The sequence below is a fragment of the Pipistrellus kuhlii genome, unplaced genomic scaffold (genome assembly GCF_014108245.1).
Source record: "Pipistrellus kuhlii isolate mPipKuh1 unplaced genomic scaffold, mPipKuh1.p scaffold_m20_p_11, whole genome shotgun sequence".
In the NCBI taxonomy this organism is placed as follows: Eukaryota; Metazoa; Chordata; class Mammalia; order Chiroptera; family Vespertilionidae; genus Pipistrellus; species Pipistrellus kuhlii.
This window is the reverse complement of record NW_023425416.1, coordinates 32,312,949-32,340,565: the sequence shown is the minus strand read 5'-3', so window position 1 is coordinate 32,340,565 and position 27,617 is coordinate 32,312,949. Positions and strand designations below refer to the sequence as shown.

At 34.6% G+C, this 27,617-nt stretch overlaps 1 protein-coding gene across 4 annotated transcripts in view; it reads left to right on the top strand.

Moving 5' to 3' along the window:
* TBC1D5 (TBC1 domain family member 5) overlaps positions 1-27,617 on the top strand; it is a 368,525-nt gene that overhangs the window by 80,323 nt on the left and 260,585 nt on the right. For all 4 annotated transcript variants that reach the window (XM_036431572.2, XM_036431570.2, XM_036431571.2 and 1 more), the window contains one exon: positions 8,499-8,702. The gene's annotated coding sequence lies outside the window, so the exon portion shown is untranslated. The remainder of the gene's footprint in view (positions 1-8,498; positions 8,703-27,617) is intronic.

Sequence of the window (27,617 nt, the reverse complement as noted above, 5' to 3'; positions counted from 1 at the left end):
TCTTTAGATCACTTTTCTTTTCTGAAATATTACCTGTATATTACTTTCCAAAAAGATATTCTAGAAAATGCCTGATTTAATTTTAATAGCAATAGCAGCTTTTACATGGTTAATCATTTTCTCCAGTAAAATTGAATTAACTGTTGGAGGGGAATTTGATTAAGATATTTCTTTTTAGTTTTTCCCTCTTTCTTACTATGTTCTGCAGCCAGAGTAGGGATTAGCTGTCCTTTCTGAAGCTATGGGTGAATATCAAGAATTTTCTTTGGGGTGTTGTTATTATTTACTAGTTCTGGCTTATTTTTGGTTGTTGTTTTTGTTTAATATAGAAATGACCTGTTTATCAAAGTGTATGCTTTGATTTTAACAAAAATATTTTTTAAATGTCTGACCTGAACCTTATCAAAGTTTATGATTTTGTAAAGTGCGTTATTTGACTTTTCTCTTGTGAAGAATAGCCTGTCATTTAAGTATATTAAATTAAGCATTTCTTATGCTAATGATTTTATTTCAAAAATGATTTTATTAAAATTTCTATATAAATTAATAATTAATAATTTTCCTTAAAAATAATGTATTAGTTTTTTATTTTGGGGTAGCATTAATGATAATATTATGTCCTATGTATCATAACTGTAAAGATTTTAGTAAAATAATAGAATAAAAATGCTTGATGAAAATTCCACTGACCCTACTGTTGGAGAGGCAGGAAGGAGGCAGTAGGGTAGTGATAGAATAAAAGATCTCCTTTTCTTGTGTTCTAGTCTAGCGATTTTCAACCTTTTTCTTCGCATGGCACACATAAACTAATAACTAAAATTCTGCAGCATTCCAAAAAAATATATTTTTGCTGATCTGACTAAAAAAAGGCATACCTTTGGTTCATTCACACTGGATGGCTATTGTTGTGTTGGCTGTTGTCATTTTTTAAAAATGTTTATTTGCTGTAAAGCCGATGGTCTTAGGCTCTACAGTAGAAAGGCAGTGGTAAGTTTAAAAGTACATTTTACATGTTGATAGTCTTTAGATGAGGCTACTTCTGAATGTTTTCAATGAAATTAAGTATTATTTCAATGAGTATTTATGCCATTGTCAAAAAAGCAGCAACACTTTTAGATTAGGTAATGTAATCTTTAGAGCTTTTTACCCTTCCACAAATACTGCTCTGGGAAATGGCCTGGTATTCACTCAGTTTATGCAGTGAGTGATTCAGTACAGAGGACTGGGAAGGATGTACTTCTGAGTAGGGTTACCAGCCTTTTTAAAGGCTTCAATAGCATTACTGAAATCTGTTCTTATAGGAGTCTTGATAGTTAACCATGCATTTGCTGTCACCTCTCCCTTCTGTTCAATTGAATAATTGGATGAGGGAAATAACTGTAAGATAAACACAAAAGACTTTGAGGATTTTTTTTTTCTTAATGAGAGAGAGAGAGAGAAAAAGAGAGAGGGAGGGAGGGAGGGAGAGAGGGAGGGAGGGAGAGAGAGAGAGAGAGGGAGGGAGAGAGAGAGAGAGAGAGAGAGAGAGAGAGAGAGAGAGAGAGAGAGAGGGAATATGACTCATTGATACACTTCCGTATCCATTCATTAGTTAACTCTTGAAGGCGCCCTGCTCAGGTACTAAACCTGAAACCTTGGAGTATCAACCCTCCAGATATTGGCCAGGGCCAAGGATCATTTCTTAAAAGGCTGACTTTGGGTGTTATTTATTAGTTTTTTTAATGTCTTAAGAATCAGGTGCCTTATTTGGGTTTCTGACCTTAGAGAGTAATAATCAATTGCCTCAGAGTTCTTATTGAATTTCTAGTATGCAAAAAAACAACAACACAAAAAACATTATTTAAAAAAAAGAATAAGACCAGAAATGTTAGTAATAAAACCAAAAGTTCTGATAATAAAACCAGAAGTTTTGGTATACTATATTTCATTTATTATTTTCTTTTCATTTTACCAATTTATAGTTTTTTAACCTCAGAGAGCATTTTTCTTAAGAGTGTTTGAATATACGTAGTTTTAAACATTTTTTTGCAATATGACACCAAGAGTAATATTTTTCCTTGGAATCTTTAAATAAATTGAAAGTGTTTTTTGAAGAATACATTTAAAAAGTTACCATTATAAGTGGCAAAAGAATGACATGTAATTTAAATGAATTCACTGCTGTTTTATTGAGTTAGTTGACTAAAAGCACTGTTACATGTATGATCTTCCTGTATTTATTTTGCTGGAGTGTTAGTTTGTTGTTGTTTTTTTTTACCCATCCTCCTCTCTCCTCCTCTTAGCGTATTATCTGTAATTGTGGGTCCATTTCTGTTTTGTTTATTCTCATTTTATTTTAGATTCCACATATAATTGAAAGCACGAGGTATTTGACTTTGACTTATATCATTTAGTAAAATAATGCTCTGTAGGCTCATCTGTTCATCTACTCATGGACAACTAGGTTGCTTCCATATCTTGGCTATTGTAAATAATGCAATGAACATGGGGGGGAGAGACATATATCTTTTCTAATTACTGTTTTGTTTAGTTTTTTTGTTTGTTTGTTTGCTTGCTTGTTTTTCTTCTTCATATAGATAAACCAAAGTATAATTGCTGGGTTATTTGTCAGTTCTACTTTTAATTTTTTGAGGAATCTTTTTCTTGTTCTCCATAGTGCCTGTACCAATTTCCAATCTCACCAACAGTTGTTCCATTTTCTCCACATTCTCACCAGCACTTATTTGCTTTATTTATTTATTTTTAAATGCTAGCCATTCTGACAATTGTGAAGTGATATTTCATTGTTGTTTTGATTTGCATTTTCCTGATGATTAGTGGTGTTGAGAATTTTAAAATATAATATGTTTGTTGCCATATGTATGTCCTCTTTGGAGAAATGTCTGTTCAGGTCCTTTTCTCATTTTTTAATTTGATAGTTTCTATTGTTTTTGTTTTTCTTGGTGTTAATGGAGTGTTAGTACCAAACCTACTAAATATGTAGCATAATGAAAACTTTAGTATTCAGGTGAATTATTTACCGTATTTTTCGGACCATAAGACGCACTTTTCCCCCCCAGAAGTGGGGGGAAAAAGTCCCTGCGTCTTATGGTCCAAATATAGCCTACACATATACTTTAAAAAAAAAGTTTTTTTACTTGCCCCGCTCTGTGTGGTCTCTGTGTGCTTGCCCAGCTCTAAAATGGTTCTAAATGCTGCTGTTTACTTTACAGGGTTGATTACTGTGTTTATGACTGTGATGTTGGGTTTTAATGCACATAAAATATTTTAGGACACTATTTGTTTCAGAATCTTTTTTTCTTCATTTCCCTTCTCTAAAAACTGGTGCGTCTTATGGTCCGGAGCGTCTTATGGTCCGAAAAATACGGTGTGTGTGTGTGTGTGTGTGTGTGTGTGTGTGTGTGTATATAAATATATATATATATATATATATATATATATAATTCAGAGTGAGCAATTACATGAATCATACCTCTCCAATCTCATATTCAACAATATTTCTTTCAGTCTTTGCTGATCTCTGGACTAAATCAGTCTCCTGTTATAAAATCTCATGATTCCCCACTGTATATTTTTAATAGCATTTATCTCTGCTTATAATTATGTATTTGTATATTTATTGGGTACTACTGTCTGTTTCCCAAATAAAATGTAAGTTCTTGGCTGAGACAGTTTCAATGTCTATAAACAGCCCTGACAATGGAAGGGAAATATTAAATGACTGACTGAAGTACATAACTAGTGATTAATTCTAAAGTGAGGTAAGTATACATGGAGTCACAGTGGTGGCATTTTAAACATTGTTACTTGGCAATATTTTAGTTATTGTAACATTGGCTTGACCAATGTCTAATTTTATTTTTTCTATTAAAACTAAATCTAAGTAATATTTTGAGTTTTGAATTCTCCAGTTCAGATTAAGAGCTTCCAGAAACTGATTGTACTTGAATGAGCTTTAGAATGAGAACTTTCCCCTTTCCTCCCATGTACAGAATATTTGAAGTTTACAGTTCAAAAAGGAAATAGTTGGTTGCATATTTCTTGATGTTTACTATTAATATATGGAGAGTGTTCATTTATATTAGTTGTCTGAGGCATAAAGATTTTGGAACACTAACAAAACTTACCAAGTCAAATAATCATAGTTGTAATGGATTTCTGAGTTCTTATAAAAGTTAAAGAGAAATCAAGATTAATATAAATAATTGGAATTATGTTTTTGTTTTTTGGTATTTGGACCTTAATTTACTGCATGCTTTGTTGGCATATTGAAGTGTTCTTATGAAAACCTTAAGATTTCAGTATTTTCTTGAAAATTGGTTTATTTGTTTTTTTACATTTAAAAATTAGTGCTTTCAATAAGGTTTGGTTTCCATCTATCCTGATTCTTCCTAGGAGTACACAACTTCAAAAGTAAAGAGGCACAGTCAGCAGATAAAAGAGGTGGTCTGAGCATTTATGCATTAAATATGCATGTTAATTAAGAAAGAAATTAGAAAAATATGAAAACAGATGTTACATAAATTATTGCAGTCCCTGGGCAGCAGTAACTTATACACTGACAATAATTTTTATATATGCATATGTATGTCTATTTCTAGATTTCTCAGAATTTATGCAATTCTGTAGAGAATAACTAGAAAAAGAACTGGTATATCCTTTCAGTGAGATTGTGGTAAAGATTCCTTCTGCATGTGGATTGTTGAGGAAGACTACTGTACAGGTAGTCTTTGTGTCTCCTGATTCTCCTGTAGTCTTTTTCCTCTCTTCTGGTTTCTGTGATGGTATGTCAATGAGATCTTTTATTGGATACGTCCTAGCAGAACAAGAAAAGAAATTACAGCCCTAACTGGTTTGACTCAGTGGATAGAATATTGGGCTGTGGACTGGAGGGTCCCAGGTTCGATTCCGGTCAAAGGCATGTACCTTGGTTATGGACACATCCCCAGTGGGGAGTGTGTAGGAGGCGGCTGATTGATTTTTCTCTCTCATCAATGTTTCTAATTCTCTATCCCTCTCCCTTCCTCTCTGTAAAAAATCAATAATATATGTTAAAAGAAAGAAAATAAATTACAATCCTACTAGTGTAAGAAATGTAAAATTGACCTGGTTATAAAGTGTGTATTTAGAAACAAAACAAATTACAACTACTCAGGATACTGATTGTAGTGTCAATTTTTCTTTTGGCTACTGTCACACTTTCTGAAGATATAGCCATTGTTCTCTGAATAGTATTGACACATTAGTATGACAGTATATATTGTGTTTCATAAGTACACATTCATCAAATACACATGTGTTGGAATATTTAAAAGATATTTGAAAGTCTTCCACTTTTAAAGAGTAATCCATAGAATAAAAATTGTCTGTATTTTATAAGGGAAAGATGAGAAATAAAATTGCTAAACCACATTATTTTAGTGATTTAGCAACTTTATTTCTACCATCCAGAAAAACCAAGCAAATATGTTGCTGTTCAAGCAGCTGCTGACAATATTTAGATATTTTTCATACATCTATAAAAGACTAATATGTTAAGTGTCCATCTGACCGGTAGCTATGATGCACTCACCACCAGGGGAAAGATGCTTAACGCAGGCGCTGTTAAGTTGCAGTGACTTGGAAACAGCGGTTCTTGGGTGACACACTCTGAAACCAGAGAGGAGGGAGCCTGATTCCTTGTGGGGCCATGCAATTCCACCTTCTGCCATGGGTTATGTTGTTGCTGGAGCACTCTTGGCCCCGAATCTGGTTTACTGTACACTTGCGTTTGCGTTCCACACCCTGTACTACAGCAACTTTGCCCTCTTGCATTCCAGGACTCCTCGGATGTCGGAGAGCTGGTTTTGGCTCGATACCCTCAGGCCTGGCCGAGGGACCCCACCTGCTGGAGGGACCCCACCCATTCCACAGACACCCTTTGAGCCACTGTGCCACCCCAGGTGCAGCCAACCAGGGAGGGACCCTGAGGGGTTGACTCCAGGGCATGTCCAGCCCATTTCACCAAGTCCCTCCCTGCTGGAACCTTCTAATTAATTTCCTTTCAGTGTGCTTGAATCTATGCACTGGGTCACTAGTATATTATACTAGAAGCCCAGTGCACGAAATTCGTGCATGGCGGGGGATTCCTCAGCCCAGCCACCACCTTCTCCAATCTGGGATCCCTCTCACAATCCAGGATTCCTGGCTCCCAACTGCTGACTTGCCTGCCTTCCTGACTGCCCCTAACAGCTTCTGCCTGCCAGCCTGATCACCCCTAACCACTCCTATGCCAGCCTGATTGATATCTAACTGCTCCCCTGCAAGCCTGTTTGCCCCCAACTTCCCTCCTCTGCCAGCCTGGTTACTCCTAACTGCCCTCTCCTGCACGCTTGATTGCTCCCTTGAAGGCCTAGTCCAGACGTCTTTAAACTATGGCCCGCGGGCCACATGCGGCCCGCAGAGGAGTCTGATCCGGCCCGCCAGGTTTTTTGGGCAGTGAGCGCAGCCGAGGTGTTACAGTAGGAATTAGTAGTTCATATAGTCCGGCCCTCCAGCTCTCTGAGGGACCGTGATCTGGCCCCCACTTTAAAAAGTTTGAGGACGCCTGGCCTAGTCCCTCCCAACTGCCCTCCCCTGCAGACTTGATCACTCCCAACTGCCCCCCCAACTGTCCTCCCTTGCTGGCCATCTTGTGGTGGCCATCTTGTGTCCACATGGGAGAAGGATCTTTGACCACACGTGAGGCAGCTATCTTGATCTTGTGTGTTGGAGTGATGGTCAATCTTTTATTAGTTAGAGGCCTGGTGCATAGGTGGGGGCCAGCTGGTTTGCCCTGAAGGGTGTCTTAGATCAGGGTGAGGGTTCCCTTGGAGTGTGTGGCGGCCTGGGCAAGGGGCCTGTGGTGGTTTGCAGGCCAGCCTTGCCCCTCGGTGACCCAAGCGGAGGCCCTGGTATCTAGGATATATTTATCTTCTACAATTGGAACTTTGTAGCCTAGAGCGGAGCCAAGCCTTCTGCTTGCTCAATGGCGGCAGCCATTTCTGTTGGGGTTTATTTACCTTCTATAATTGAAACTTTGTAGCCTGGACTGGAGGCCTAGGCCGGCTTCCTCCATTGCCGGGGTCAACCCTAGCCTGCTCTCTCCAGCTCCCTGGCTGCCACCATTTTTCTTGGGATTTATCTTCTGTAGTTGAAACTTTATATCCTTGAGTGGAGGCCTGGGCCAGCCAGGGTGTGTGGAAAGCTTGGCTTCCTCCATTGCCAGGGAAATCCAAGCCAAGCAACTGCTCTATGTGGTGGCAGCTGGCTTGGTTGGGGGTAATTTTCATACTTGCTCTGATTGGTTGGTGGGCTTGGCTTGTAGGTGTAGCAGAGTGATAGTTAATTTGCATATCACTCTTTTATCAGGTAGGATAATTTAGAAACGTGCTGTTTATAACTTTTTCAGATGAGATTGAAAGTTAAAATGAGGAAATGCTGCATTAGAATGTGATAAAACATTCTCTTAATAAAACATGAATTACATTTACTACAAGAGCATAAAACATTGGAAATCTTTTTAGAGATCAATCCTACATATATTTGTATTCTTTAGAAATTCTGTTTTGTTATTTGGTTTTAGTAGTATATGATGGAAAATGTAGTTAAGGAATTAATTTATCTGAAGTAGATTTCAGTTACTTCTGTTATCCTAATATTTTTCAGTTTTATGTTATTGATTTATGTTTTATATTATATTGCCTAATTACTGTTATCCATTTTTTATATGCTGAACTACTGATAAACTCTAAAAGATTTTTGGGATTAAGTTAAACTAATATAGAATGAAATCTAGAAGAGAGTGATAATATGTTTAGTAAATTATTATTATTAAGAAGTTCTTTACTTATATTGATAGCTGTTTAAGAAATTCAGTTGTCATTCTTGCAGATTTTATATAGAGAGATATTTGTGTCAGATAATGATTTGTGAAAGTATATTATTAAAGATGATAAGATATTTCAGCAAAAAGACTATGAAATTAATTTTTAATTCACAAATAATATTGCCTTTAATGTCTGTATTTTAATTTTATATCTTATTAATTCCTTGGAATCCACTTTCAATGGAATTTTTTTCATATTTGTTTTCAAACGTCAAATTTCCATTTTTATTTTATGTGATTTTTTGCTTGATATTTTATTATGTATTAATAGAGTAGTGTGTTTATTATTTGAACATTTTTCTGTCATTGCAATGAAACGAAGTTGTATGATTTGTTTTATAGTGGGGTATTTTGCATTTTTAAAATATTATAATACCTTTTATTTTAGGTATTATAAAATTATTCCCTTCCTTCCAGGAGATAAAATAGAAAATAGAAAGAATGATTAGTGACTAGACTTAACACTTGTCCCTAAAAACCTAAAATATAATGTCATAAATTTTTTCCAGCCTGCCTTTTACATTTTTGCTCTGGTTTAGGGTTCCTTCTGGAATAGGAATATTTGAAGCTATTTTATTTGTTTATTTTTTAGGTATTTGCTGTTTTTCCAGCGGCTTAGTTGAAGAAGACCTCTGCTGATCTTTATTTACTGATTCTTCTTTACTTCCAATTTTCAACTAAGACTTGTATTTGGAGAATTTTTTGTCCTGAGCCTGAGAAATTCTTTGACACATAACAAGAGCATGCATTTTCAAGTGTCAGTGAGGTTTGTGGATCAATAAAGTTCTTATAAAAGGTAAGCATATATTTACTCAAAGTGTATCTTTAAAAATTTAATATTAATACCTGCCTTACTTTGTTCAGGCTTTATAACAAAAATACCATAGACTGGGTGACCTGTAAACAACAGAAATTTATTTTTCACCATTTTGAAGGTTAGAAAGTCCAAGATTAAGGTACCATCAGATTCTGTGTTGGTGAGGACTTACTTCCTGGTTCATAGACAATTACCTTCTTACTATGTCCTTACATGGTGGAAGGAAGGAGAGAACTTTCTGGTATCTTTTCTTACAAGGACATTAAAGTCATTCATGAGGGCTGTACCCTCATGACTTAATTAAAAAGCATTACTCCTAACACATTGCATTGGGAAGGCAGATTTCAACATCTGAGTTTGGGGGGCATAAACTTTCATTTCAACAATATCCTTGCTGTAATGATGTGTTCATAGATTCCTGTACAAAATAAAATATGTGTATGTATGTATTTGTGGGTGTGCATACATGTGTGTTGATACACTTCTACTGGTTTTTGATTGTAGGATCCTTTAAGGAATAATGTTGCCCTCATACATGGTTATTTAGAATTACCTGACTTGTTTTTGTCCACCTCATATCTATCTGTTCACTAGCTTCCAGTCTTTTCCTTTTCCTCATTGTTTTCTTTCTCCTTTATCTGAGCCTGCAAGGGGGGCTTTAAAATGTATTTCAATCATCAGACTTAGCACTTTCCTTAGGGAATGCTTTTTGTATCCATCTCTTTCCTTTTTCTTTCTTCCCTCCCTCCAACATTCATTAAATTTCTTAGAGAAGCAAGAATGATTGAACTTAAAGGTATCTTAGCGTTTAGTCCCTCCCATTTTTTAATTTTTTTTTTTATTACCACAATCTATAGTAAGAAATGAAATGTACATTTTAAGCCATTTCCCACAGGTATTAATGTAAAAATGAAACTGAAACAAAAGTTCAGAGTTTTTAGCCTGACTCCCTGGCAGTGCTCTTTTCTGTTATATTTTTGTATGTTTTATTTAATACATGCTGGTGTTTGTAACTAAATTTATTTTCCTATTCAATAGCAGATCACTTTTACAATTTCAAATACCTTGCCTTAGATCATTTGTATATTTGTTCATGGCTGACGTGTTAGAAAGGTATATGGAATCAGATAATTTGATGTCTGTCTCAGTCAGGTTGCTTTTATCCTGTCTCCTGTATGCATCTCATCTTTCTCCATTCAGTACAAGCTATCAAATGATTTGGTGAAAGACTGAGCAACTGCTGGGAAACTCTAAGATTCTTCTATAGTGAGAATAGATTCAAATATTACTCAAAATTTGAATTGGGGATAATCTGATAGAATTATCCTTATACAAGGAGTATATTTCTTTATTCTATTCCTGTTTGTCTCACCTACATAAATTATATATGCTAATGTCCTTAAGTCATTCTTGGTTTAAAAAACATTTTTATCTTTTTTAGTCCTATATATCAGCTTAGAATAACCCAGATACTTTCCCAAAGTGGTCTCTTCTAGTACCCCCATTTTATGTAGCTTTTCTATTCTTTTAAAAGGTTACAAGCATTTTTCTGATTAAAAACGTAATATGTTGTCATAGGAAGTTTGGTGTGTGTAGGAAAGAAAAAATAAGATAAAAATTGTTCCTAATCCAACTATAGCAAAAGCATTTTTGAGAGGGAAGTTCATAGTGATAAATTCCTTTTTTTTTTAAGAGCTCAAATAAACAATTGAATTTTATACCTCAAGGAACTAGAAATAAAAAGAACAAACTAAGCACAAGGTTTATGGAAGAAAGGAAATAAAGAGCAAGAAATGGAGACTAGAATGACAAGAAAAACTATCAATGAAATCACCATTTATTTTAAAAAGATAAACAAAATAGACAAACCTTTAGCTAGGTGTACTAAGAAAAGAGACAGGACTCAAAATTAGGAATGAAAGAGGAGATATTGGAACTAATGCCACAGAAATACAAAGAATCATAAATGAATACTATGAACAATTTTATACCAACAAATTGGACAACTTAGACGAAATGGATATATATCTAGAAACACACAACCTACCAAGACTGAATCATGAAGAAATAGATAATCTGAACAGATCAATTATTAGGAGGACATTGCTTCAATAATTAAAAATCTCCGAACAGCCCAGGCATGGCTCAGTGGTTGAGTATCGAACCAGGAGGTCACAGTGTGATTCCTGGTCAGGACACATACCTGGGTTGCAGGTTCAATCCTCAGTGTGGGGCATGCAGGAGGCAACTGAACAATGGTTCTCTCTCATCATTGATGTTTCTGTCTCTCCTTCTCCTTTTCTCTCTGTAATCAATAAAAATATATTTAAAAATATATTTTCGACTGGCTAGTGCTGAATTGAAATATTTTAATTCTAAAGATATTTGGGAATGTAGGGAGAAGTTTGTAAAAGGGTAATTGTTTTTCAATTGACTGTAGCATGTCATCAGCTTCAAGATTAGATGCAATGTAAATGCATTTAATGTTATCAACAAATATTAACTATTCACTCTGTGGTAGATACTCAGTTAACACTTAAATAAATGTCATTTTTAAATGTTTTCTTTTAAAAAATGGATCATGTCAAGAAAATCAATTTTTTGGGAAGTTTATTGAGAAATGTTTTAGATTTTTAATATACACGAACTAGACATAACTTTCACTTTTTAATAATGGCTTAACAGCCAACTCAAAATAAAAGTGAAATGTGGAAAGTACAGAATATGTTTCACTTTCTCTTTCTTTTACTCACTTTTAAAAAAGACAATGAGCAGTGAAATTGACCTCCTGTTCCTGTGGTTCTGCTAGTCTTCTTGTGGTACCTAGTAGACCTGAAAAGAAGCGTCATGAATTGGAAGGAAGAAAGTTATATGAACATGTAATCAGACAGATAGAAAACGGAACCTTTATAATTGAGAACTGACTTTTTATTTTACATAAAAATTGAATTTTTAGATTATTCCCATTTAGGAATACTTGCTTTATAGTTTATGAACAGCTGACCCACTTAAAGGGGATTTAAAATTTTTTTTTTATTTGTAATGATTTAGCCATTATGATATTAATGTTTTATTGAGACAGAATGAGGTTTCAGTTATTAAAAATATGTACTCAGAGTTTTATAGAGTGAAAAATAATTTTGCCTCAACTTACAAGTTACTTAATTTCTTCAGAATGTAATGAATATTGGCTGAAGATGTTTTGAAAGCCTTAATTACTTGGAATATATTTGAAACCTCTCTTCTGATGTACTTCTGTGCAAAATGTTACATATTTTTGGATCATATGTAGTATAGGCTTAAAGTTTTGAGTTTTCTATTTTCAGTCTTATAAAGTCTTATAAATATATTGGAGCTCAGTAATTTTATCCACATAATTGTTATTCAGCTATAGCTATTTGGAATAAAATATCTTGGAATAAGTAGCCATTTTCCATGTGAAGGAGCCATTTGAAAATTGTTTTTCATGTGATAGCATGTATTTTAATTTTTATAAATAGCTCAGAGGAATTGAAGTATTTATATAGATAAGGATGGTTATCAGTTTAAGTTCAGTAGTATGTTGTTTGATTTTATTAGGCTGTAGATATTTTATAATTTTTAAAAGATATGTTTATTATTTTATAAAATACAAATGCTTTCATTATACTTTGTGTTGATCTAATTTTCTTTTGAAGTCACCGATTAAAAGGGAATTGTGTACCAGTGGGGTTCTAAACCTTGACATTATTTTAATCTGATAACAAATGGGTTTAAGTTCATGTGCTTTCAGTTGTTGGCAACAAATCTAAACCTGTATTTTTTGGATTTATGAGGATAAGTCCTGCTTTGGCAATCTTATAGATCCTCAAGAGAATAGTTAAACAGTGATTAATCATTGTTTCTTCACTGAGTGTGCAGAAAAGAATGGAAAAGCTGCATTTCACACTTCTGAAGCAATTAATCCCCATGATCTTAGCCAGGTTTGTCTTGTAGATAAGTCGGGATACAAAACGGTACCTAATTTATCAATGTATGCATGCCATAAAGTATAAAACACACAATTTATTTCATATCATTTATAGTCAAATGTAAAAAAAGAGTGACTTTGCCATATCCAAGAGTGTTTCCTACATTACCTTCATATAAACTAAGTACCAGAGATTACAATGGGATTCCTGTTTATTGTGCACATCTGGTGCAGTCACTATGCATTTTCTCATTCACTTGCTGGCATTTTTAGTGATTGTGGCATAAATCACCTTGCTAATCAGAAACATAAGTGACGGGAAGTCATCTCCTTTTTTTGAACAATGGGAAAAAACATATGGCTTCTTAGACAGGACTTGGCTGTTATAGTATTTATGTGGTATTATATTCTGTATTTAGAATTTCATATTAATTGTAGTGGTTTGATTGAAGGCATTGAACACCCAGGATTTGTGGTCAACGTATTTGTTTTGTAGCATTTTCATAACAAATAAACAGAAAAAGTAAAATCACACGCCTTGTAAAAATTTTAAAAAAATAAAAACTACTTTGGGAAGAGTTTTTAGATTAAGATGAATTGAAGAAAATATATAATTTTAAATTGTATGGATGTTTCTAGATGCATAGATCTAGATGCATAAATATAGTAATTACAAGTTATAAGGTTTTAAATTATATCTATTTCAAAACATTGCATGGGTAGAGTAAAAATTACTGTCTTTTAGATGCTAAAATTGAATTGACAGTAGTGTGCTTTTCTATACGTAGTTCATTTAAACATGAGTTGCATTTTTTGATGAATTTTTATTAGTTGGAATCACTTCTGCATATACTACAACTGAAAGTAAAAGATGAAGTAATGTTTCGTAAAACATAATATGCCAGTGTAAACTTTAAAGACTATTTCCAGTGAATTTGTTGCTGTTTGTTATAGAATGCTTGCTGTAGGTTTGAAGGTCTTTTTCTTTGTCCTCAATAGTCACTTAATTCTCAAAAGATGGTAAACATAATGGTCTTTCATCCTCATTTGACTTTATAATACTTACCTTCCTATACCTTATCACTTTCCATTTTCTTACTATTGGGTGGCAAGAAAATATTTATTTTGAATGTTTAAATTTCAAATGGAAATTTATTTGTTCAGAGAACTTCATGTCTTTTACAGCTTGTTTTCTATATTACATGTGACTATAAATTAGGTGAATTTTTAAACAAATATATCAAAGCCTATTTATTCAACTGTGTGTGTTATTCCCTTTGAAGTCGTCCCCTTGGGAAGATGTATACATAATCCATTAATCAAAGTATTTTAGGAATGCCTCTTTTTTATTTTTCTTCAGTGGAATTGATATATAGCTGCCCAAAATGGGTACTTTGAAGGGAGATAAGATTCATTATGTGTATATATGTGCTGGTATTTTTGTTTTAAAAAAATCAATCATAATAGCTTGTATTGCAGCCTGTATATATCTTGTAGATAATTGGACACTCTGAATAGAAATAGAGATTTGAAAAATTGCTTGAATTTTAAATAAATGGTCATATTTATCCATTTTGTTTTATAAATCTTTTATAATATTGTCTCAAGGACCATTTGCAGTAGGAGTTCACAAATTGAATAAATGCAGCATAAGAAGGAGGTGTTTTATATATATTTTTTTCTGTGTTGCTGCTTGTTTAAAAATGCCACTATCCAGATTCTCTAAGGTATAGTGTTCTGTTTTAAAAAATATATTTATAACTGAGACTTTCTTTCTAAATTAAAATAATTTAGAAAATTAACTAAACTTTACTTAAAAATACCTAAAGTACTTAAAATTACCTATAGTTTACAACATTGTGCCTTATTACTTGTTCATCTTTATTTCCTTGATGCTTTTAAAGCCTCTTTGCCCCTCCCCTCCTTTTTTGTTTTTTAAAGTATTTAAAAAGCATGGGATGTATATATTGTAAAGATCAATTTTAAAGTCATCCATTTTTAAATAGATGTATTTATACTAGTGGCCCGGTGCATGAAATTTGTGCATGGGTAGGGTCCCTAGGCCTGGCGGGCAATCAGAGCCTATCTGGGCCTTCCTTCATTCCATGCCACCCTCTGGTGGTCAGTGCACATCGTAGTAAGCAGTCGAACTCCTGATCAGTGAAACTCCTGAGGGGACTATTTGCATATTAGCTTTTTATTATATACTAGAGGCCCATTGCACAAAGATTTGTGCAATAGTCTTTCCTTCCCCTGGCTGCCAGCAGGCACCCAGGACTCAGGCCTTTGCTCTGGCTGCCCCCTTCTGTCTTTGCTCCAGCCAGAGCCTTCAGTCTTCTCTCCAGCTGGAGCCTTCAGGCTCTGCTCCAGTCAGAGCGCCGCTTCTATAGCTCCCTTTGCTCCCTGCTGTCCCCCTCATAGCAAGGCGTCCCACCCTACTTGGCCACTCCTCACCTGCATGCAAGCTGCCCAGAGGCCCAGAGTGGCTGGCGGGACGGGGCCACCATCTTTGTAGGGTTAATTTGTATACTCACTCCTGATTGGCTGGTGGAGGTCACAAAGTGATGGTCAATTTGCATGATTCTCTTTTATTAGTGTAGAAGATTTCCCTTTTTTCCCCTCCAATATATGAAAATTCTAGGAGGATAGGTTGTTAAAGTCCAAGAAATATATAATTTATGAGATGGGTAAAAGTACGTATCAAAATAAATGAAGAAATAGAATTCTATTTTTAGTGATTGAACACTTTGATAATAATGGATTTAAAAAAAAAATTTCTAATGAGTTTTCGAGTGAGAAGAAGGGAGAAGGAGAGAGAAACATTGATATAAGACATAGATTGTCTGCCTCCTACATACTTCTTACCAGGGACTAAGCTACAACCCGGGCATATGCCCTGACTTGGAATTGAACCTTTTGGTGCATGGGACAAGCCCAATCAATGATTCACACTGGCTATGGCAATAATAGATTTTTGAGGAAAAAATTTCATAAAGTGCTTGATGTGAAAAATATATTAACCTAAAGTATTTGTTTATTTATCATGTTTATAATGCCAGGAATTTAATTTTTAAGTCTCTGTCAATTTTTTAATGAAATTGAACTATCAGTAATGTTGATGTTCATTGCATACTTGTTTAAAATTTTCTTTTATTTTCAGAGAATTTGCATTGTTTTGTTTTTCATTAGTTTTAGTTGTTGTTAATCCACACCTGAGGATATTTTAATTTTTTAGACTGGGGCCTGGGATTGAACCTGCATCCCAGGTCTGTGCCCTTGATTGGAATCAAACCCATGACTCTTTGGTGCATGGGCTGATGCTTAATCACTTAGCAACACTGGACAAATCTGCATTCTCTCTCCCCGCTCTCCCCCCGTGTAGTTCTTTCTTATTTATAGTCGTTCTTTGTTGGTATATATTACCCTGCAAAATAGATTTTGAATTGAGTACAAAACTTGCGAGAAGAATTATTATTCTTACCTTATGTTCTCATGGCATAAAGAATAAATCCTTTCACCATAGGGATAAATTTACTGGTAATTCCCAGCCAGGACAGTTATTGCTTGCTGTCCATCTCTTTTTTTCTGTTGGAATTTGTCTGGAAATGTCTTTTGGAATGCTTTCCACTGTCTGTAAATACTGTGGGTTGAGTAGTGTGACACTCTTGGCCTAATCATACTGAAATTCTTTTTCTAAAAGTTCATTTGTGAAATACTTTCCCAAAGGAAGACGTGTGTGTGTGAAAATTGCTTTGAGTGGCATATGTAATTCAGAAGTTTTAATATAAATTTTTAATGAGAAACATGGAGTAAGAAATGGTTTCTATGTTTAAATAGTTTTTGTTTGTTCGTTTTAGTGTTTAAGACTTTTCTGGGTCACATGTTTCCAATGTGAACTTCACTTGTGTTAACTGCAGGGGTTCAGTCATATCTGAGTGTAGTGACAAGCAGGGTGGCTGCCTGTAGTCTTTGATGCATAGGAAGAAAAAGGATTAAAAAAAAAAAAAAAGAAAATGAAAGAATAAAGAGCAAGACAATAGTCTCCTTTTGTTAGAGAAGCAACATTTTAAACTTTACCTTGAGGTCTGTTTTGTCTTCTGGTGTAGATCTCTTAGGCCTTGTAATTTCAATATAAAGTCAGAGAAGGTGATTGGGCAAGTGTTGGAAAGTTTTCAGGAAAGAGCAAGAAAAGAGAATATACTGGTAAAACAGTTGAAATAGTAGCTCATTTACTCTAGGGTTGATAGGGAATGAAGTAGAACTAGAAAGACGTGCTAAGGGATTGAAATGAAATGAAGTCAAAGAACTAGATGTTTCAGTGGGTTTGAAAGCACTTGTACTGAGGGTATAAGGGACCTTATAAAGAGAGACAGTATGATAAATTGGTATATTAGTTTAAATTAATAGCTCAAACTCTGGGAAATACTGATATGTTGAAATCCCTTCATGTAAATTGAGAATAAAATCTTACTAGCAGAACATGACAATTGAATTTGTGCACCAGTAGTTTGGGCTGAAACTGCCTTTCCGACATCCCCTGAGGGGTCCTGGATTGCAAGAGGGTGCAGGCCAGGCAAAGGGACCCTACTGGTGCACTATTAGGGCCGCGGAGAGATGCAGGAGGTTGGCCAGCTGGGGAGGGACTGCAGGAGGGCTCCAGGGTGTGTCCAGCCTGTCTCACTCAGCCCAATCAGCGAGACCCCAGAAGCAAGCTAACCTACCAGTTGGAACATCTGCCCCAGTGAACATCATAGTAAGTGGTTGAGCAACCTTAACATATCATTAACATATTACATTTTGATTGGTTGAACAGGTGACTGGATGACCAGACACTTAGCATATTAGACTTTTATTACATAGAATGTAATAAATATGTGCACCATAGAATTACAACTATAAATACTATGTAAAAGTATATAGATAACCTAATTACTTAGTTTTAGTAGTATAACTTTTCTGCAAAGTGAAGTTTCAGAGTAACCTTTCTATCAGGTTTCTCAAATCTATTCAATTGTCAGGCGCTGCAATTTTCCCCCCAAGGACTTTTTTCTTTTTAATGGATTATTTTTCAATATTTCTAATAGTCTGAGAAAACATTTCAGAGCTTTTTTTCCCCTCAAAAGAGAAATACATGAGTTCCCCTCTCATGAAGGGTTTGTTTATGTCTTTATACCTGATAGAAAAATTAAAAGGTGAATAAAACATTCAAAGCATGTTTCGCTAAACACTTCTTGAACTGAAAGTAATAAAGCTGAAGATAACAGTTTTAAATATATACAAATAACCTTTAGCTCTCCTCTTGCAGAAGAGGATTAGAAGTTGTATTAAATAATTTAGGTATTTAAAATAATATAAGAAAGGTTGACAGAAGGGTGGACAAATAGATAGACATAGTAAAACAAGAATTCAAAAATGTAATTGAAGATTCTAGGTGGGTGTCCACTGTAAAATTTTTTCAACTTTTCTGCATACTGGAAAATATAATAAAATGTTGAAAAAGTAATATAGCTTTTGCAACTTTGACATGCATAAAAAAATGATGGCCTGATGAATAGATAAGTGATAAAGCAAGTAAATATAGTAAAATGTCAGTGATAGTTGGTATATGAATGTTCACTGTAACATTCCTGCATTTTATGTATGTTTGAATATTTTTAGAACAAAGTTTTAGGGAAAATAGTATCATAAACAGCATTTGGCATTAGAGATCTGAGTTCTAGTTGTGTTACCTTAGACACAGAGGTACGGAAAAGTTTGGTGGGGGTATTGTTACACCGGAGTTTGGTGGGGATATGCACTGCACTGTGCTTAGCTGCGCCTAATTCTACATTCTCATGAGTACTAGGAGTGTTCAGCATTACAAAAATTATAAAAGGGATACACATATGTCAAAAGTTTGGGAAACACTGGTTTAGAGAATCAGAAAAATATCTGTAAAGCAATTGGCAAAGGTAGACATTTGAAAATACCTCTGATAAACTGAAACTGTAAACTTCAAATTTAGGGATCATATCTTAGTTTTTGCTTAATATATTTAGAATTTTAATTATTTGGATGGAACTATGGATGAGATGATGTCAAGGTGTAAATGGTTTAAATGGTTGTTATCAAGATTGCTTTATTTCACACCTTTATTCCCCATATTCAGAGCCTGTGTTTTTTCCGGCTCAGTCTCTTTAATCATAGATTGAGCCCTAATGCTAGGAAGTTGGAACATCCTTATACAAGGGATAAAATCTCTGACTTTGTGGTACCTATCAAGAAAAACTTGATAGCCTTTAAAAATACTTTCATTTTGTAAAGTATGTAAGTTCTCCAAAGTTGAGTTACTGTACTCTGTCTTTTTTTTTTTTTTAATATATTTTATTGATTTTTTACAGAGAGGAAGAGAGAGGGATAAAGAGTTAGAAACATCGATGAGAGAGAATCATCGGTCAACTGCCTCCTGCACATCCCTGAACAGGGATGTGCCCGCAACCAAGGTTCATGCCCTTGACCAGAATTGAACCCGGGACCCTTCAGTCCACAGGCCAACGTTCTATCCACTGAGCCAAACTGGTTTCGGCTGTACTCCTGTCTTAATTATTATTTCCATCTGAATATGTGTATACCATACGTCAGTTTAGGATTTTTTGATTTACATTAATTTTTAAAATATATATAGTAAATGTAATTTATATTTACTTATGAATATATATATATATATATTTATAAATTCTATGTATAAATATAAATATTTACTGTTTAATATTTAGTAGTACCTTCCCTATCGAATATTTTTTTTCTTATGGAAATCAATTCTTTTTATGTTTCTTTTTAAGAATAAACAGATTTCTGGTTTGTTTGAAATTCAGCCTCAAGTGCATTTGTAAAGTACAATCCTCTTGTTTTTTTTATTTTACTTTTTCTGTTTCATATGCAGGGTGGATAAAAATTACTGAACTTTTTATATTTATGTAAATTTATTTAAAATTAAATTCAAATTTGCTACCATATGCCTCAATGGCTAAACATAATATAGACTATTACAATCATTTATATAAATTGGTTTTAAAAACCAATTCAATATGTTGAATCAATATGTCATGAATTTCATATCTATATAGTTGTCATCTTAGTAAATTCCATGGCATATACTTTTACAGCATAGATTTAAAATAAAATTGAATAGACTTTTCTAGCCTGCATTATGGAGGAACTTCTGTTATCTTCCAGTTGATTGATTTAATATCAGAAAACAATCATGCTACTTAAATCAGCCAGATTTAGTGTATCCATCACATCCTTCAGGATGGAGTTTTTAATCTCTCAGTATTATTTAGATAGTCCTTCGTTTGTTAATCTTTGTGTAACATAGAATAACATGAAAATAAATATTCACCTCAACAGATTGTTCAGAGGGTGTCCTTATTTTCTTTTTGTGGGAATTTGCTAGTCTATGGCAATGATTCCTTAGGAAACATTAGGGGAATATATATATATATATATATATATATATATATATATATATATATATATATATAGAGTTAGTGTATTCTGTCAGTGAAGTATATTAACTGTGTGTAGGGCAGATCTCTGATATATTTTGAAATTTAAAAAGTATCTTCACATTCAGATAGTTAGGGATCACTACTATACTAGCAACATCAAATATTCTATAGTTTAAATGAGTGAAATTTAAGCATTAGTTTAATTTTGTCAACTTTTGGAAGGAGCAGATACAAGGAAATATTGGTTCCAAATATAGACAATAAACTTACTCATTAGCAAAAACTTAGACCAGCCCTAACTGGTTTGGCTCGATGGATAGAGCATTGGCCTGTGGACTGAAGGGTCCTGTTGTTGTCAAGGGCATGCACTAGTACCTTGGTTGTGGGCACATCCCCTGTAGGAGGTGTGCAGGAGGCAGCTTATCGATGTTTCTCTCTCATCAATGTTTCTGACTCTCTATCCCTCTACCTTCTTCTCCGTAAAATATCAAAATATATTAAAAAAGAAAACACACAGAAAAACCCCTAGACCAATAATCTATAATAATAAAAGCATATATGCTAATTAGACCAGACAGCTGAACAACCCTCTGGATGTCCTTTCAGATGAAGCTGCTGTGGCTGGGGCTGAGGCAGAGGCAGTTAGGGGTGATGAGGCAGGCAGACAGGCATAGTGGTTAGGGGGGATGAGGCAGGCAGGCTGGCAGAGTGTTTAGGGGCTATCAGGCTGGCAGGCAAGTGGTTAGGGGTGATAAGACAGGCAGGTGAGCAGTTAGGGGCGATCAGGCAGGCAGAGGCAGTTAGGAGCCAATGGTCCTGGATTGCGAGAGGGATGTTCGACTGCTTGGTTTAGTCTTGATCCTGCAGGGATTGCGAGGGTGCAGGCCGGGCTGAGGGCCGCCCCCCCTCCAAGTGTTCGACTGTTCAACCAATCAAAGTGTAATATGCTAATGATACTTGATATGATGTGCACTAACCACCATGGGGCAGACAGTCAACCAGTCACTATGACATACACTGAGCACCAGATGGCAGATGCTTTGACTGGTAGGTTAGCTTGCTGTGGGGTCCAGCTGATTGGGACTGAGCGAGAAGGACCGGGCACGTCCTGGAGCCCTCCTGTGGCCTCTCCCTGGCTGACTAATCTCTCCAGTCCCTCCCTGGCCCTGATCCTCCACAGGGGTCCCTCAGCCTGGTCTGTACCCTCTCACAATCCAGGATCCCTCGGGGGATGTCAGAGAGCTTGCTTTGGCCCTATCTAGCAGGCCAGGCTGAGGGACCCCACTGGTGTATGAATTTGTGCACTGGACCACTAGTAATAAATATAAAATAGTAAATATATATTATTTTGTCAAAAGACAAAAAAAAATTTTATTCTTAAATGCAGATCTTATGATGATTTAAATTTAAATTTACTTAAATTATGGTAAATTTTCAAATATAGGACATTTAATGTAAGCAAGGATTATATTCTTGTTATTGGCCTTGAATGTTACTAGTAAACAGTGCAATGTACTACTATTTCTATGTAATTACAAAAATAAGGTCATTTTTAATATAGTTTTAACAGTTATACTACTTAATGTTTAACAACAAAATATGTAATATATAAACAAAAGCAGTTTCCACTAACCCCTTGAAGGTGTTCTCTTTCATAATTAAACTGTGCTAATGTATTTGACCTATCATTGTTTTTAAGTTTATAAAGAATTAGAATAATTTATTTTTTCAAATAACTGATCACACCTTTTCTTACCAATCTCCCATTTTCTATATGTGCAAAATAAAATAGCAAGGAAAACTGTGTATTTCTTATATCCTTGTATTGCTTATTTTCTTAAACAGGTGCCCATTAAGGGTAATTTGCTCTGAAATCTTATGCTTCCCACATTCCAAAATGAATTTAAAAATTTAGAAAAAGATTCACCTATCTTTCTAAATCTTTCTATAATGTTGTTGTCAGAGTATGCTATATTCTTTGAAGAGGTAGGAAGAAAAGAAGAATTGATATAGTGTCTTAAATCATTACTCTGACCCAGTAGGTCAGGGTTTTTAAAAATCAATTTTGTGTGACCTAATATTATTTCTGGATGCTTTTTGTTCTTGAATATCTTACGCTTTTTATATTTGTGTGCAGTTTTCATCTTGTCAAATATAGGTATATTTTGTTTATTTAGACCAGTTCCTAATCGTCTTCAGAAATCACCGGAAGCTGAAGACTCTAAGTAATTTATTTTCAATGTGTAGTATTTACTGCTGTGCTGTATATACATTTTATATTTATGTCAGGAAAGGGTTGCAGAGGGGTGCTTTAGAACCACCTTTTTCAGCTCTAAATAGCTATTGTGTACATATGGTAAGGTACTGCTGCTTAACAATTAGTAACTGCTTTGATGAAACTAAATTACATGTTTAAGTTCCCATCAGGAAGTCGCTTCACATATCTGTATTAATGTATTCAAGGCTCGAGAAGGAAAGTTAATTTTCCAGCTTAAATATTTAATTCAAGCTTAAAATTTAGTCTGTAATTAGAGCTCCCAAATGGCAGGAACATGGAGTATTTGTCCATTTTAATTAGATTGTTGTTTACCTATTAATTATATATCATATCTTGTCATATAGTTTTGATGGTAACAGATGGTGCTAGGAGTTAGTAAGGGTTTGAACAAAATAAGATTCCACATGATTTATTAAGTTGCACTTTATTAGTGAGTGGTCTGCTTTAGTCAGGTTATTCTCCCAAATAAGAACTGTACAACATTTCATTAATTTTATAATTATTCTTTTGTGGAAATTATGAAACAAAAAAGTCTGAGATGACTGAGGTCTGTTTAGAAATAAAATTGATCACTTTAGGATTCTTTAATTTCAAGGAGTACATATTGTCAAATTGTATAATTGGTATGATGAACTTTAGTTCATTTTGCTAGGACAAAGTCAAGGGAATCAGAATTTTATTTATTGGTAAAAATATAGGCACTGGTAAAAAATGTGCCTATTACGTACATATATACATTCATACATATACAGTTTGTTTGAAATTTACTGTAGTCCGTATAACATTAGACTAAAAGTACATTTCATTCCTATTTCTTAGCTTTTAAGCTTCTTATTTAAAGAACATCGCTTCTTACTTTATAGCAAAAACAGAAGACCCTGTCCCACTTTTACTAATTTCAGTATTTGCTCCTGAGGTCCTTTCTAATACACACCAGCTCTTCAAAACTATGGCTTTCTGTTACCTATGTTACTTTTAGCAAGCAGGTTTGGTTTTGGTTAGTTTTATCTTGTTTTCGTATTTTAATTTGTTGTCACTTAAACCAGGTCAGTTTCTAGGAATATATAACAAAAAATGTTATTTATTTTGTGTCATAACTAATTCTTTATAAGTGGGATGGTATCTAAAAGTTAAATATATGATTTCACATGTTCACAGTCAAATTTATTAGATGTATAAATTAGGCATCTTAATGTGTGAAATGCTCATATAGCTGAAATTATCAATTTAATCTGACCTTAGTTTCATTCCCCTTCTCTAGAATATTGAATGCTTAAAAACAAATATCAAATACTGTGATATTCTATATAATGAAAACCTAATATGCAAATCTACCAAGCTGGGAATGACCAACAGAATGACCAGCTATGACACATACAGTCTCCCGAGAGGGAGGTGGCCGGTGGCAGGGAATGGTGCCGGCGAGTGGGTGGCGCCAGGCTGCCAGCCAAGGTGGGTGTTAGCAAGGATCCCTTGATCGTTACGCCTGCTGGTCTCCCCACAGATGGTCCTGATCACTGGCCAGGCCTAGGGACTTTACCCTATAGATTGGGAACAGCCTCAGATTTAAAAATTAAAACCTTGTAAGGCTTCTCAAACACTGAAAAAACAGGATGATGCAGTGGTGACATGCATGGATTCTGGCTTGCACATTTTGTGGTTAGCCCTGATTCTGAACACTTATAACTGTGTGACAAAGCTAATTACTTAACTTCTCTCTGCTTCAGTTTTTCAACCCACAAGATGGAGAAAATGGTACTACTGCCTCAGAAGGATCATGTTATGTACTACTTTTTATAATCAGGGCAAAAATATGTAGCTGCCCATACAACAGCAAGATGCCTTTCACCTGTATGAAAAGTATGGTCACTGGTGCATGCAGTGTCCCAGATTGCGAAAGGGATGTTCGACTGCCGGTTTAGGCCTGACATCCCCCAAGGGGTCCTGGATTGTGAGAGAACATGGGCCAGGCTGAGGGACCCCTCCTCCCCTGTGCATGAATTTCTTGCACCGGGCCTCTAGAAATGTTATAATGTAGATATAGATATAGTAAGTAAAGAGAATATCAAAGGAGAAAAAATATTTTACTCACAATACATATAGTATCTACCCATACTATAATCAAGGTGCCTTGGGTTGGAAGTGAGAGGCATTGTGGTCAAGAAATAGAGCTTTGCCAGCTCCTGGAGAATCCCTTCCATGTACTTTATGCCATTTACAGCACCTATACTTCCTCCAGAATTAACCACACTTCTGATTTGCATAAAAATAATTTATTTAATTTTATGGTTTCATCACCCAAGTGTGCATTTCTAGACAATACAGTTTAGTGATGCCCATTTAAAAAATTAGTTTTGTTTTTAAATTTTTTTCTTAATCTATGTTTTCACCCTCCAACCTTTTGTTTTCTTTATAAGTGATCTACTGCAGAACCTGGGCTGTATGGACGGGAAAGTTTGCTGCAACTGTGGAATCTGCTGATTTCATACTCAAATTATAGTTAAACATTTTCTTCTATATTTTCTCCAACTTGATAGGTAGTATCAGAGTTTGAATGGACTTAGGCTCAATCTGTTAGGCAAGATTCTGGATGTTTTTGTGTCCTTTCATCAGGAGGTGTAGAAAATGAGGGAGTAAGAGTCTAGTTTCTTTTTGTGTTTAGGGGTGACAGTGTGATTAAACATATGACTTAGAGCAGAGGATGACTTAATTCTGGTTCATGATCCAAGTCTGGCCTGCCATCCATTTTTATATAACCCACCATCCAGTAATGGTTCTTACAATTTTAACTGTTTTAAAAAGTCAAAATAAAAGTGATATTTTGTAATGCATGAACATTTATATGAAATTTTACTGTCCATAAATGAAGTTCATAGTAATACAGCCATGTTCATTAATTTACAGCAGAGTTGACACACAAAGACTAAAGTATTTACTACCTGGTACTTTACAGAAAAAAATTTGACAATTATTAGCAGAGAAATACCCTCTTTTTCTTTTATCTATTTTATTTCCATTCTATCTGGTGTTCATAACCATTAATTTCTTATGGGTCTATTATTTTTAAAATCTGTGTATACTGTAATTGTATGAATTGAGTCTTGTTCCTGACCACTAATTTTTGATTATCCATTGAAATCCATTTTCCATGCAATTTTTTTTTTTGGTCTTTTGTGTATGATTATTGGAAGCTTTAAAAAAAGAGGGGCCCAGTCTGGCCAGTGTGACTCAATGGCTGAGTGTTGACTTACAAACCAGGAGGTCACAGTTTGATTCCTACTCAGATTAAATGCCCAGGTTGTGGGCTTGATTCCCCAATAGAGAGTGTGCAGGAAGCAGCCAATCAATGATTCTCTCTCCCCTCATCATTGATATTTCTCTCTCTCCCTTCTTCTCTGAAATCAATTTTTAAAATCCATTTGATATTTACTGTTCTCTATTTAAATTAGTGGTTTTTCTTAAATGGCATTCAGACAATCTTGGTCATTATTTTAAAATTATAACTTAAGGTAATAATTTAATATTGTATAATCTTTTATATTTGTGTTTTCCGTGGGAGTTTCCTTTTTTTCATGAACTAGGACTATAATTTGAATAAATAAATTGATTTTAAAACCATCCTGAGAGCAAGTCCTCTGAGGCTTTGGGAACAGGATTTTGGTTTATTAAAGATTCAAAAAAATATTCAATAAGTCTGATTTTACTTATAAAGTCATAGTTTATTGATTTGTTAAGATACTAGCAAATAGAATTTTAGGAAGAAAGGTTTATTGAAAAAGTCTAATCTAATAATATGCTTATAGACAAAGGAATTTGGCTTTGTTAAAAACAAGACTACAGGTCCAAAATGGAGTCACTCATGCTAAGCCCCATGTCACCTAAAAATAAGTGGGATTTATAGCTATCTTGTTTCAAAAATTTTTCATGGGAAATTTCTTAAATTTTTTTGTAATTAATCCTTTTTTAATTTGTATTTTTGTTGATTTTGAGAGAGAGAGAAACATCCACGTGAGAGGAGAACATCAATCGGCTGCCTCCTGCATGCCTCCTACTAGGGACCAAGCCCTCAACCCAGGCATTTGCCCTGACCTAGAATAGAAGTGGCAGCCTTTCGGTGTCCAACCAACTGACCATGCCGGCCAGGGCTGTAGATAATTCTTGATTTACAGTCATTTATCTAGTTCTGTTACCAGTGAGTAATGAGAATCAATACCTGGTCTTTGACTAATGACTTAAATATTTATCAATGCACAACATGCTTTTCACTCATTATAAGCAGTTTTTATTTTTATTTTGTGTTGAGGGAACAAGGTAACTTAGGTTATGTGACATGTTTTGTAGCAGTATGAAAATTTAAATTTGCTTTGACTTTTTCTACACTTTTTACTTTTCCTCTATGTAGGTGTTTACCTATGTTTTCTATTCAAAACATATCAATGTTTTCTATTATTGTTTAGTTGTCCAATCTATTCTTCCTTTTCGTATTCACTAAAATAATAGAAATGGTCAGTGAGTGTAATTCACTTTCATATGTACATTATTGTTCTAACTGCAGTTAATAATGGCCACTTCTTGTTCTTAAGGTGTTTTATGGTCTGCAATAATCATTTAGGAAATGTATTCCTATGTAGTTAATAAAAATAAATTACCAGATTTGAAAATGAGTGACCCTTTTGATAAATTAGAGCTGATTTAGGATTATCCTTTAAAAATGTCACCTATGATCAGTTGCATTCTAATAAGTCTTCAGAGAAGGAGTTATAGGTGTGCAACAAGGCATGTCATGATCAAAACCCTGTGCTCTTGGAAATTATTCTGGTATTAGTGTGTAAGGAGCTGAGAAGGGAAGAAACGGGAGGTGTGGAGGCAAGCACTGTAGCTATTGTAAGCAATAAGGAGAGCCTGACTAACCAGGAAGAAAAAAGATGAAAATGAAAGTAATAGAAATGATAATCTTTTAACAGTGTCTATGAGTAAATTACTGAATAGTAGCAGGGACACCGGTTTCCTACCTATTTCTCTTCTGTGCCCAAGATTACAGGCTGTTATATAGTAATGAGTGAATATTTGTGCACAGGCTGTTATATAGTAATGAGTGAATATTTACCATATAGTCAATTATGCGTTTGTTCTTAGTTTGTATAGTAAAAGTTCATTTTCTGTATCCCATGCAGGAT